Source organism: Triturus cristatus, chromosome 7, assembly GCF_964204655.1.
Source record: "Triturus cristatus chromosome 7, aTriCri1.1, whole genome shotgun sequence".
NCBI lineage: Eukaryota > Metazoa > Chordata > Amphibia > Caudata > Salamandridae > Triturus > Triturus cristatus.
This window is the reverse complement of record NC_140590.1, coordinates 1835320532-1835334332: the sequence shown is the minus strand read 5'-3', so window position 1 is coordinate 1835334332 and position 13801 is coordinate 1835320532.

Genomic DNA, 13801 nt, shown 5'->3' with positions numbered 1-13801 from the left:
AAGAAATATCTGATAGCACATAGATTATATTAAACATAGGACCAGCAAAATAGGATCAAATAGCGGGCACATTTAGTCTTCTTATCCTCCACATTGATGCAAGAAATGAGGATACTGCAAACACTATTTGTCTAGATAAATCAGTCTTAAGGACTCTGTAAGCTTCCCTACAGTGTATGAATCCAAGATTCCTACAAATAGGTATAATCCAGTATTTCCTGCTATTCTTATAAACCGGACAGAAAAACAATATATGTAGATCAGACTCTGATGCAGCATCGCAGCTAGGACAATTTTCCAAAGTGGAGACAGACCAATTGGCTGTGTATGCTCTTACAGGAAGTGTGCCAAATCTCCACTGGATAAATAATTTCCTATTAAGATGGGGTCTAATCTCACTGAGTGCCTCTTCAAAGTGAAAATCATCTTTTGAGGTTAAAATTTTTTTGGCTAAAGTAGAAGATTGAGATTTTGTGATAGCATTAGCTAATTTAGCCGCATAGTAAATAAAAGTCAATTTTTTTGCGGAAATAGTGAAACAGACTGTCGCTGGAGTTGTCCAGAGATCAGAAAGTCCATGAGCATCAAATTGGGTCCTAATATACTGAAGCCAGGGAAATTTGCCTGCACTCGGGAAACTCAATATTTCCGCTAATTCATTCCTATAAGGCTGTAACTCCGGGGTTGTCCACATCCTTCTCCAGAAGATCAAGGGTTTCAGACCGAGGACTTCATCTATAGGACGTACACCTAAATCAAGTCTTAAAGGAAGTAAAGGAGTGCTTTGAGGAAGTAATAAAAGGTGTCTTAAAAACTTACATGCCGCACGTACAATCTCTGGGCAACATTTGGATCCCCAAAGTTCAGCGCCGTAAGAAATACGACCACGTGCTTGAAGCTTATATATTTCGAGTGGGGGCGCTAGTGGTTTTGCAGAAGAAGAGTTATAAAACTTCATAATCCCACCAATTGACTGGGCTAGCTTTAAACGGGCCTTGGTTTGATGAAGGGCCCAAGAGAATCCTTCATTTAGAGTGAGACCGAGATAGTCGAAGGTATTAACTCTCTCCAAAATTGTACCACCTATAGAGGGGTTTGGACGTGTTTTAGAAGGTGGGTTGAAAATCATGAATTTAGTTTTCAATGTGTTGATTTCCAGCCCATGGTCCAAACAAAATAATTCGAACGCGTCCAATATCCTCTGTAAACCAAAGGGGGATTTCGAAAGCAGAAGGGTATCATCAGCGAACATTATCGCCGGAACCCTGCTGCTGGCTAACTTGGGAGCATCGCTGTCTATAACCTTATCTAGGTAGGTGAAGGCTCCATTAACGTAGAGACAAAATAAGGTAGGGGCCAGGACACATCCTTGCCTGACTCCTTTCTCTACAGCAAATCTTGGAGTAAGTGTTCCAAACTTCCCATACCTGACTTGAGCAAAATTCGCTTGATGTAAGCGAATTAAGATATTCAACAGCGGGGCAGGTACACCCAAGTTAGCTAAGACAGTCCATAACTTTGATCTTGGAACAAGATCAAAAGCCGCCCGCAGGTCGACAAAGACGGTATACAATGATCCCAGCTCGACATGTACAGTTTTCCAATGTAAAAGCATAAGCCGAAAAATGTGATCTGTCGTAGAGACCTTCTTCCGAAAACCAGCTTGATAGGGACTAAGGATGGAACACTCTTCCATCCAGTCTTGGAGACGATTTAAGGTCAAGCGGGCGAAATTTTTTTGAGGTACATCCATCAGACTAATCGGCCTGTAATTTACTGGAAGTAGAGGAGAGCCTTTTTTAAAAATGGGAACTATCTCGGCTCCAAACCACGTGGTAGGAATTGCCATGCCATTTAAAATGGCATTAAATAGTGCCGTTAGATAGGGAGCCCATATTAACGGTTCGTTTTTAAAAAGGTCACCAGGGAGCTTATCTAGTCCCGGGGCTTTCCCGGTGGGGAGAGTGTTCAAAATATCAACAACTTCATGAACCCCGAACTCTTCCAAGGACTGGAGTGCAACGGGCAGCTCTAAACTAGCCTCTGTACTCACACCGTCAGAGGGAGGAGCGCAAGCATAGAGCGCTGAAAAATAGGCCTCCCAGACTCCTGCAGCTATGTTGGAAACAACTGCTGGTTTGGGGGCAGACGAACCCGTGTTAACAATTTGCCAAAAAGTTCGCGGGTCATTGCGTTTAAGTGCCTGCGTTAGTTTATCCCAATTGTCAGTATCCCAATCTGCTTTAGCATGTGCAATTAGTGTTTTGTATTCCCAACGTCTCTGCTTTATTAACGATTTATTATTGGTGGATTTCAGTGCACTCAGGAGTTGGATCTTTGCCTGCCTGCATTGTGCGTTATACCACTTTGGTGGAGCAGAGCTTTTACTTTCCTTAGTTGTTACAGGATTGAACACGCTAGCTAGTATGGTGTTTAACTCAAGGTTCAAATTCTCAAATTTTTTGAGTGTATCCTTGGTGGGATATTGGAGAGGAAGGTGTCCTACTGCTTCCAATGACGGAATTACCTTAGAGTACAAATCCTGAATTGCACCAGGGATGTTAGACAATTTCTCCCATCTCACCCTTCTTCTATTACTAGATAGGATAAGGCCTGTATCAGAAGTGCTCAAATCATTTCCGTTATCAAGGGTTGTGACAACCTCCTGTAAGGAGAACCATAAAAACAAGGGGTTATGGTCACTATCGGTCCTATGAAGGACCTTAAAATCAAGTACCTTGTCCCAGGAGCGTGTCTCAACAAATATGTAATCCAAAAAGGATTCTTGGCCAGGCTTATTAAAAGTACACTTAGCTGGGGCGTCAGAATTAGAACGTCCATTACAAGCCCTAAGAGAAAGTTGCAATGTTAGGGCCGTAATCTGGAGTACTAACGGAGACCAAGCCATCGGAGGCTTGCCCATTATAGGAGGTATTTTCCAATAATCATCCTCCTCTTGGATTTCAGCATCTATTATTCCCGGAAGCGGCTCAAAGTGACAGTTAAAGTCGCCTCCTATTAACAGGTTAGAACACTCGGCGAGAGTATTCAGCCAAGACAAAAGCTGGGCAATAGTTTTTGACTCCGCGGTCGGATTCACTGGTCTCGAGTAAACGTTAACCAAAGTAAGGGCAACGTCATTCGGCCAGGTCAAGATCACACACTGAATATCTGGAGATTCTGTATTCACCTCGGTCGCAATGCATCCGAGGTGCGTACGAACCCAGATAGTCAGTCCCCCCGATGGTCTGCCCCGTCCGTGCCACTGTGCTGGAATTGAAAAGGAGGCAAAGCCGCTACGGGAATATATTTCCCTTGCCCATGTTTCTTGGAAGAGGCAGATGTCCATGGAGTCAACAAAGTTGCCCCAGTCCGGGCAGCCCAATTTGTTGGGCAAACCCGCTACATTCCAAGATATTATCCTTAATTTAAGAGGGATGGATAATGAATCTGAAATTACCGTTTGGACATCGCCTCGAGTTGCAAGATCAATAATGCACTGATCAATCGAATTTTCTCCGATGAGAGGGTCTGGTAAAGGGTTCACATGGAGAGAATTGTTGTTTGGAATTGTGAACAACTCAACCATTGGGTGCCTATTAGTTGTTTTAGGTGAGATTGGATGCTGGTTAATGCTTACTGGGATTGGCAAAAAAGTTTTAGCCAGTCCCAGTCTGGTTGCGCATGGGCATAGTGTATTACTATGGTTTGATTTAAATAATGAAATTTGACTATTATCTACAAGTAAGTCAGTGTGAGAGTCCGTAGGTTTTAGTCAGTCAATCTCACTTAGACATCTGAACCGATTACAGTCCCCAAAATACGATAAAGAACCCCCGAAGTCATTATTAATTGGGTTGTTAGTAGCAAAGCCTCTTCGTCCAACCCGTGTCCAGCCTTGATGAGAATCTAAATCCATATTTCTTACAGTAGGAGGATAAAAGAAAGCTAGTGGGAAAGTCCTAATAGTGTCTGGTAGTTCCCTATGAGGGGAATTTAATATAAAAGAAACAGCACCCCTGTCCCTCATATTTATAATCACACAGTCCCCAATAATACCTTTCTTTGTTGGTCCCACCCACTGAACCCTTCGGACCATAAGAATTTCACCCCTATATTTTGATGGGAGTGGTCTATGTTTTGTAAGCCAACATACCACTTTATTCTTAAGTGATGCGAAAGATTCCTTTGCGCCCTCTGGAAGTTTGGGAACTCCTGCAAGGACAACAACCAAGGGTGCTTCCTCCGGGGAAAGACTTAAGGTTTGGAATTCTCCCGTGGGTTGAAGGACTATGTTCGTATCCGGGTGCTGTTCTATCTCTACCCTAGTAGGTGTATTAGGTATTGCCCCTGAAAAGGAGGTAGAAATAGGAGGGTTAGTGGGAAGGGTGGATGCCTGGTGATGAGGAAGAGAAAGTTCAGGGACTTGTAAAGATGGTAAGGAACTGGTACCGGGTCGTTCATTATTTAGAGCAATATTTAACTGACCCCTTCCTGCTAAAGATTGAGTAGAGCAAAAATTCAACTCAATAGCCCTTTCCAAATTTGCCAATCGATCTTGTAGAAGATCAATTTTAGTACAAAGGGGATTCAATGCAGATTTAAAGAGGGCCTCTATATCCTGGAAATGAAAATCCGTCATTGTGCCCATATTAACAGTATTAGTTGTGCTATTAGAATATTGCACAGTGGGTACCTGATCAGAATGAATAGCCACTATAGACTCAGGTTCGTTAACAACAACAGGAGACCCCATAGGGTTTACACTGGTCTTACAAGGAGAAACTGAGTGTGTAGTAAAAACAGGTGCCCTATGGACTCTGTTCCTCTTTGGTGGAGGGCCCTTTTTCCTCTTTTGAATTGCCCCCTCCCTAGCGTCTCTAGGGCGCTTCTGGCCAGCCTTAGAATGTTGACTTGAGACAGAGGTAGGGATTGGCCAATTTGCGGGAGATGTCACAGAAAGAATAGAATCAGGAAAGGACTCATTATCTGGGGGAGAATTCACCTGGGGGTTAGCAGTAGGAGAAATGTGCTTACGGGGTCTGGATTCGTTTACAGGCGTTCTAGCGTTAGCAATGTGACCCAAAGAAGATCTTTTAGCGTTTTCTATGCCCGTTGAAAGGCGTTTCTCGAGGATAGTTATCTCGTTAGACAACAAAGAATTAGCTCTTATTATAAAAGAATCTAACATGCCAGAAACGGAAGCGCTGGGCAGGGGACATTTGCTACGAGTTTCCCTGGCTGACATTCTAGCAATGAACTGGAGATGAAAACAGTCAAAAAATAAGTACAGTTACAGAAGGCAGCAGCAGGGACGAATCATACGGCAAACTCAATAGGGGTGGCCCGGTCCGGTCTCATACGGGCTAAAACGGGCCCGCCCTTGGCCCGGGCTTCGCACGCGCTGCGTTCCGCGCTGCGGAAGTGCGTGAACGGGATTATAAGGATGCAATAAGGGCGTGGTCCGGAGGAAGAGGCGGCAGCAGGAAGGTGGAGGGCTGCTGAGCCTCGCAGTCCTCGAATGCACAAGTCCGTTTGCACCAAACACTCCCACTCGAGCGGCTCCCGCGAAGCGGGGGCCGCGAGGATTAAAGTGCTAACCAGGGGCGGGTCCGGAGGAAGAGGCGGCAGCAGGAAGGTGGAGGGCTGCTGGGCCTCGCAGTCCTCGAATGCACAAGTCCGTTTGCACCAAACACGCACACTCGAGCGGCTTCTTTCAACCACTCCACTAACACGACTTTGCCACTGCACCCCGTTAGTTCTCACCTCCCTGACACCGCCTCCCCACCTCACCTTGCAGAAAACAGTCCAACTGCTCTTTCCTCAGACTTCGGCAGTGAAGCGACGACGATCTCAATCCATTCAGCTCCACACAATTCCCCACTCCAGCTCGGCTACTCGAACAACCAGGAGTCCGAGGGAAACCCCAAAGTGCAAAACAAACCCCACTAAGCGATGAAGGTGTCGGGATTGCAATAAAGCTGTTGGTTAATAGCCTCGGCTCTTCAACTCACACCAGCGCATCGGACCCCCAGGCCCAGGATGGGATCCCACAGCTTCGCCCTCGAGCGGTAGACAGCAATTTGAGGCGTAGGCAAAGACGGCAGAAGCGAGCTCCCACAACCACCACGCATATCAAAGACCGGCCGGCTGAGATTCCATGGTCCGATTTATTCATCCGCTTCCGTATCCGTGTCTAAAACCGGATCGCTGTTGTGGTGAAAAATGGGCGAGAAATCGCATAAGTTTCAGACGCAGTTCTCCTTCGGTCCGCTCCACTCTCCACGCTCACCACGCCAACTCAGACTCCATCGGAGGGGGGAGGGGCAACACGTGTCAAATCACTGAATAATAATAAAAGAACTGCCGCTCATGTAAAGCTCTCCACATTGGCCTTTGGGTCAAGCTTATGCTATGTAGAAACTGTAAAAAATGCACAAAGAGGTAAAAATAAATTTTTAAGGTAAGAAAAGCCAAAAAGAGAATAATTTCCTGGTTGATTTGTACAAAGTGAAACCAAAAAGCATGTATAAATCGCAGCTTCACTTCTTATATTGTGTGTGTGTGGGGGGGGGATATTTTATGGCACCAAAACGTCTTATTCATTATGTATGAAAGCACATTCAAATATGTGAGTTCAGAATACCAGGTGTACAAAAATCTTTGGTACTTGATTTTAATAGACTGTAGTGTTGCTCTATAATAAACTGGGCCACTACAGGGTTACCATGACAACTGCCTTGACTCCTAGTGCCCTAATCGTTTGTTTAAAAAGCATGGCTTTTAGTAAGTACTTCAGTGCAGTGCTATAATGTGGCATATTAATGTCAGAGCTTCACATGTTATAGAAAAACACATTTCTTAATTGTTCTGCTGTTGTTGCACCAAAAGTGTGTATTCTGCGAACACCAGTATCTTCCTGGTTTGACCCTTTATGGCTTCTCTGGATCAGGCCTCTCATAAGATCATGTCTTTACTGGCATAATTAAGAAAGTCAACAATGATGAGCCACAAGGGGGAGGGCCCCGGGGGGAGTGTCTGCTTTAGGGCTCTGTGTGCATGCTCAGTCCTAAAAAAACAAAAAACAAAAAGGAACATTTCTGAGGGAATCCAAACTTTGAGCCCTGTCAGTAGAAATTGATACACTGAAGGGATCTCCCCTGACTCCAGCGTGCGCACAACATGAATGTTGTGTCTGCGCGCCTCCTCTTTGGCTTCTTCCACACTATCCTCCAGGCACCTGGAAGTCTCGGTAAGGTGGACCTGCTCACCCTGCACAATTTGGGACTCCTCTTCCACTGATGAAATCCTCGTCTCGGCTTCGGTGTTCCTTTCTGTGGTTTTGCACTAGTCGTGGCAAACGAGGGAGACTTCTATTTTCATTTTGTCCAGTTTTCCCTCTAGTGCTGACCTGGAGTCCTTAATGTCTTGCAGGACCCTTCCTGCTGAAGCGGATTCTCCTTCCACCGGGGCAATGCCACTGCGCTCTGATCTTTCCATCTTCTTCTGTGACCGAGCACCCTTATCTTTCACCATGACTGAGCAGTTCAAGATCTCCAGTTGGCACTCATCCTTTCAGCATGCCAGGATCGAATCTAAACGTACTCCCGGACAATGAGTCGCTCTCGGTCTGCCCCAGTCTGGGACCATTGTCTCTCTTTGATGAATAGGGGATTTAGGGTTGAGTTTTGTGTCCATACTAAAGCATCTGCTTGACTTGGCTCCATTTGCTTCTCCCTGTGGCTACAACTTCTGGGGTGACCCCATTGAACTTAATGGAATATGTGTGTGGGTGGAAGGCACCCACTTCCATCCAGGATGTACCCGCACCTCATAGCAGTGCCCAGGCTCAACGGTGGTATACTTCCTTTATCACCACTGCACCCAAGTAGCCGTCATTGCCCAATTCCTGCACCCGGGCCCTGAGGTGTCTTCCAACACTTCTGACCCCACCCGATAACTAAAGAGTGGAGAGGGAGGAAGAGTTTGATCCATGGTCAGCAGTTCTCACAATAAAGTCTTAAGTGGGGTGGACCCATTGCGCAGGCTGGGGAAGTCTCTCTTTTCAGTCACCATGGCTTCGGCTACTTTATGGGACATTTGTAAGTTTGGCCGAATTCCTGAGCAGATTCTCCTTGTACCTGCTTCTTTCGGGCCTGTTTCCAGAGGCATGAGGGCCCCTCCGGCCCCCCTGCAAGAAATAGTGAGGGGCACCTCGCACTACCTATACCCTAAAGCTGGCAAGCTTAGGGGTACCCTCTTTATGTATGGAAGACTGGGGCCCCCTGCACCGCGGAAGCTGCAGTGGTGTCCGTTATGCCCTTGCCTGATTCATCAGTCAGCCCCCTCAACTCTGTTCTCTCAGGGCACAATGCTTCCCTCAATTCTCTTCTGGCTTAGTCAGCCTACAAAGCCTTGCACCGGATCTTAAGTAGGGGAGCAAGCAAGCCCCACAGATGCCATCCTTTGGCAGGTCCCCCAGGACCTGTGCTTCCTCCATGACTGGGAGAGGAATCCAGCATCCCAAGACTCCACCAGCACGCCTCCCACTGATTCCCTCACTCCCTCTTGTTTGGGGACACACGCTTGGGGACAATGCATTTGATATTGCAGACGTATCGCCTCTCTTTTGGCTAAAAACATTACTCACCTGACAGTTCATCACTGCTGGGAGGGAGGACCTCTTTTCTGCCCACACATGCCCCAATGGTTGGGATTGTTCAGGATGGTGGGGGAACAAAACAGAGTTTGGAGTTATGCATCCACCATCTTAACCAACAGGTGATGCCCACTGCAATTGTTCTTCATCGTATCTGCTTCATATGGTGCATCTTTGCTTCTGGCTCACGTGCCACCAGTGTATGCTCGGTCTTTGACGTCTCCATTGAATTGATCTGTTTCTTACTCTCCAGCACCTGTTTCTTCTATGGCATCAACACCGGTGTCAATGGCTCGTTCACCTGTACCTGATCCGATGCCTTACTTGCCTACTTCATCTTGGATAGCATGCTTCAGTCATCTTTTGCCGACGTCAGAGCTGTTTTCATGGTCCACAGTGTCACCAGCTTCTTCCATGATTTTTCTCATTGCTTCTCACCATGGCCTCTGATGATCGAGTCAACACGAGATACTGTGGATCTGGATACAGAACTCCATTTAAAAAGGAAAGGGTGATGAATAGGGGTGCAAAGGAAATATGATATTACTGGAAATCCAGCTTTTCTGCACGTCACCTCTACTTTTTCAGTGTTCCTAATTGTTTCTGGCTTTAGAACTCTGTGCACTTCACTCCTTCTAACCAGGAGTAAAAGAGTCTGTGCTCGCTCCTTTAAACATGGTTGAATTGGCTTATGCCTGTTAAAATAACCCTTTTTGACATGTAAAACCTCCATTTAAAAATGAGTAAGTCACCCCTATCTAATCCTCGTATCCCACAGTGTATGATGCATGGTATTTAAAAGTGGGACAGATAGAACATTGTTATTATCAGGTCCCTGTAGTGACAAGGCCCAAAAATCTGTTTTCACTGTGGAAGGACGAGCGGTTCTATGTAGGAAAAACAGAGCTCAGATTGAAATACTAATATTGCTTACTTGACAAAGGGGCCAGCTAGAAATATAATTAAACCACTATTTTCAACCGTTATTAAAAATCTATTTCAATTGTGAAGTTTGTTTAAAAAAAAAAAAAAATATTAATTAAATGTTACTTTTAGAAAGTTACCATTAACCTGCTTGACCTGTCAAACGGCTAATTAGCATATGTATATACCAGTGCTAAACCAGTCCTCTACCTTTAATAGGTGAAAAATAGGTGTGGAATGCCTCCCAGAAGCAACAAACAAAAGGCTTACCTCAATGAGCAGAGATGACTCCTCTGAACTGCTTAAAATATGCAGGTTCGAGCCGACGGCATCCTTTTTGACACTACTTTGTCAAATTTTCCTTGACAGTTCAGCTGTACCACTTCTAACACAAGGGGTACACCTTAAAGGGAGAAAATAGGATGGCGAGTCATTTTTTGTGGCCCGCTGCTTTTGTTTTACCAGACTACTGTCTCTGGGTTTATGAGTTATGTCCCAGTCTGAAGGTGGATTTTAGTGTAAGATGTGAGAGGATTCTAGGGTCACAATAGTACACTATATACGCACCCACATGCACACAGTCCAGCCCTTCCCCTTGAGAGCCAAGTTTAGTGTGGCCGAAAACTTCCACAACCGTAAAAACGCCCTGCCACATGGTATTTTGGGCCTGTTTGCAGTAAGCCACACAGGAACTGCTGCAAAAGTAGGTAGAGCTACCCCTGAGAACGTTTATGCCATTAGTATGACACAGATCATTCTTGCTCATTAGCTAGTGCCAGGCATAAATGCGGCACTGCCAGGCACCCATTTCTGAACACTTGCTGGACCTGCAGAAAAAGGACTGATCTTACTGTCCATGACCTGAGAGAAGCCCTAAAAGACTGGACCTGCTCTCTCTTGTACCCAGGACAATGAAGAGGACTCCAAGGGTCAGTTGGCTGACCAGTGTGGCTGCTAGGAGACAATCCACTGCAAGTTGTCTTTCTTGGAAGTTTAACACTGAGAAGTGGCACCTGGACCTGAACTGGACTCTGCTGTTTGCCTGTGCTTGATATTCTGTGAGTCTCCAAGTGCCTCCCCGGAGGTCCTAGGGTGCTCTTGAAGTGCATTCCTGTCGTGGATTGAGACTTAAAAGGCTAAGGCAGAAGGTAAATCTTTGACTTGGTGTGTGTATCTGACCTGCTCCACATGCCGTTTGCCTTCAAATTGCAACTAGGTCTTGGTCTAATCTGACCATTGACTAACATTGGCACTTGATGCTTTTTTGCATTATGTCTAACTAAAACTTTAAAAATTCATATCTCCCACTTATTGGATTTGAGTAATTTTGTTTGTCAAATGATACTATACATTTGGTATTTGTTTTGTGATTTTATTGCTTTGCATGATAACTTTATTGCTGCTTTTGGAACTGCATACATAATTTACACATTGCCCAAACCAGTTTGCTGTGTACTGCAGCTACCAGGTGATTGAGCTTAGGTTAATTTAGTGACTTTATAGGTTTAATCAATCGATCAATCAATCAATGATTTGTAAAGCACACTACATACCCGTGAGGGTTTCAAGGCGCTGGGGGGGGATACTGCTGCTATTGGTCGAAGAGCCAGGTCTTGAGTTGTCTCCTGAAGGTCAGCAGGTCTTCGGTTTGTCGCAGGTAGAGGGGGAGGGTGTTCCAGGTCCTGGCAGCTCGATGGGAGAAGGATCTGCCTCCGGAAGTAGTTCTCCAGATGCATGGGACCGTGGCCAGGGCGTGGTCAGCGGTGCGGATTTTCCTGTTGGGTACGTAGAAGGATAGTCGACTGTTGAGATAGGCTGGGCCGGTTTTGTGGAGTGCCTTGTGTGCGTGGATCAGGAGCTTGTAGGAGATTCTTTTGTCGACGGGGAGCCAGTGCAGGTTCCTCAGGTGGGGGGTGATGTGGTCGCGGCGTGGGACGTTGAGGATCAGGCGTGCCAAGGCGTTCTGGATTCTCTGTAGTCTGTTGATGAGCTTGGACGAGGCTCCAGCGTAGAGCGCGTTTCCGTAGTCGAGTCTGCTGCTGATTAGGGCCTGAGTGACTGTTTTCCTCGTGTTTGTTGGGATCCATCTGTAGATCTTGCGGAGCATGCGGAGGGTGTTGAAACAGGTGGAGGAGATTGCGTTGACTTGTTTGGTCATGGAGAGTTTCGAGTCGAGGATGACTCCCAGGTTGCGTGTGTGGTCGGTGGGGGCCGGGGGGACCCCAGTGACGTGGGCCACCAGGAGTCGTCCCATGCGGAGGGGTTGGACCCGAGGATGAGGATTTCCGTTTTGTCTGTATTCAGTTTGAGGTGGCTGTCCTCCATCCAGTCTGCGACAGCCTTCATTCCCTGGTGGAGGTTGGATTTGGTGGTGAGGGGGTCCTTGGTGAGGGAGAGGATCAGATGAGTGTCGTCGGCGTAGGAGATTATGTTGAGGTCGTGCTGTCGGGCGATGCGTGCTAGTGGCGCCATGTAGACGTTGAACAGCATCGGGCTGAGGGAAGATCCTTGAGGGACGCTGCAGATGATCTCGAAGGCCTTGGACCGGAATGGGGGGAGGCGGACTCTCTGGGTTCTGCCAGAGAGGAAGGAGGTGGTCCAGTCCAGGGCCTTGTCTCGGATCCCTGCGTCGTGGAGGCGAGTGCATAGTGTGTGGTGGCAGACGGTGTCGAATGCGGCGGAGAGGTCCAGGAGGACGAGGGCCGCCGTCTCGCCGTCGTCTAGTAGGATCCTGATGTCGTCTGTGGCAGCGATGAGGGCGGTCTCGGTGCTGTGGTTGCTGCGGAATCCTGATTGGGACGGGTCCAGGATGTTGTTGTCTTCGAGGTGACGGGAGAGCTGGGTGTTTACTATCTTCTCGATGACCTTTGCTGGGAACAGAAGCAGGGAGATGGGTCGGAAGTTCTTGAGGTCGCTCGGGTCCGCCTTGGGTTTCTTCAGTAGGGCGTTGATCTCTGCGTGCTTCCAGTTCTCAGGGAAGGTGGCGGTCTCGAAGGAGAGGTTGATGATTTTGTGCAGGTGGGGTGAGATGGAAATGCTGGATTTGTTGAAGATGTGGTGCGGGAGAGGGTCGGACGGGGATCCGGAGTGGATTGTTCCCATGGTCTTGATTGTGTCCTCGATGCTCACGTTGGCCCAGGTTGTCAGGGTGTCGTGGGTGGAGGGGTGCGGTGGGTTCAGTGCGGTGCGGTCGGCATGGGTCGTTCGGGCTCTGAAGCTGTTGTGGATGTTGGTGATTTTCCGGTGAAAGAAGGCGGCGAGGGAGTCGCACAGGGCTTGCGATGGTGGGATGTCATTGGCATTGGAGCTGGTGTTGTAAATTGAAACAGCAATGTGATTAAGCATTTACTAAAAGACATTAATCCTTTCCCTTTAGGTCATGTTTTCTCCGTTATGTTGACCGAAGTTTGGACTCCATTTTGTATTGTCATGCTGCCACGTGTTCACCACGAGAAGAGTCCAACCTCTGTGTTAGTTACTCTTGTAATCTGCCCAGTAACAGTCTATAAATAGTTCTTTGTCCATCTGGCGCATGCCCAGACTTGACCACATCTGTTATCAGTTAGCCTTGCTTGACCATGTGTTCGCGGGCTCAAGGAGTGTGTTAGCTCCGCCCATGTACTGATTCAGTATCGAAAATGACCATAAATGGTAATGTTCTTCGGTCTCATGTTGTATCCACCCACTTATGAACCCCTCTATTGTGTATAAAAGGGGACCATGTACGCAAGTTCTTTGTGCTACTCTATGCAATACTGAAGAGTGTTGTGTGGATTGTAGGACCACCCTTAAGGGTTAATAAATGCTGTTTTAGTACTTTGCAGTTTCCGTGCCAACTTCCTTATAGACTCCATTACAGGAGAGCGAACCCTTGTGTCCTGCGGGCCTAGCTGGGGCCTGTATTCATCAATTGGCGCCCGTCACGTGGGGCTCATCGGTGACTCGGATGCTCGAAGGACTGGTCGCGACGAAGGTGAGGAGTTTGGCCGGGGACGTGATCACTGCCAGCGGCGTCTTAGCCCTGGCATCCCGAGGTTTTTCTTCCTTCCCTTCCGAGCTGACCGTCTGGGTGGCGCCGGTCATCGACTGAGACCTCTTCTGTCGGTTCTGCCGTGAAAGCCGTTTGGGCGATTTTGGAGCTTGGCAGTTGGAATCTGGACTCTTGATTGGTAAGAACCGTTGTACGGTACTTGCTCCGAGTTTTTGAAGCCTGGTCTG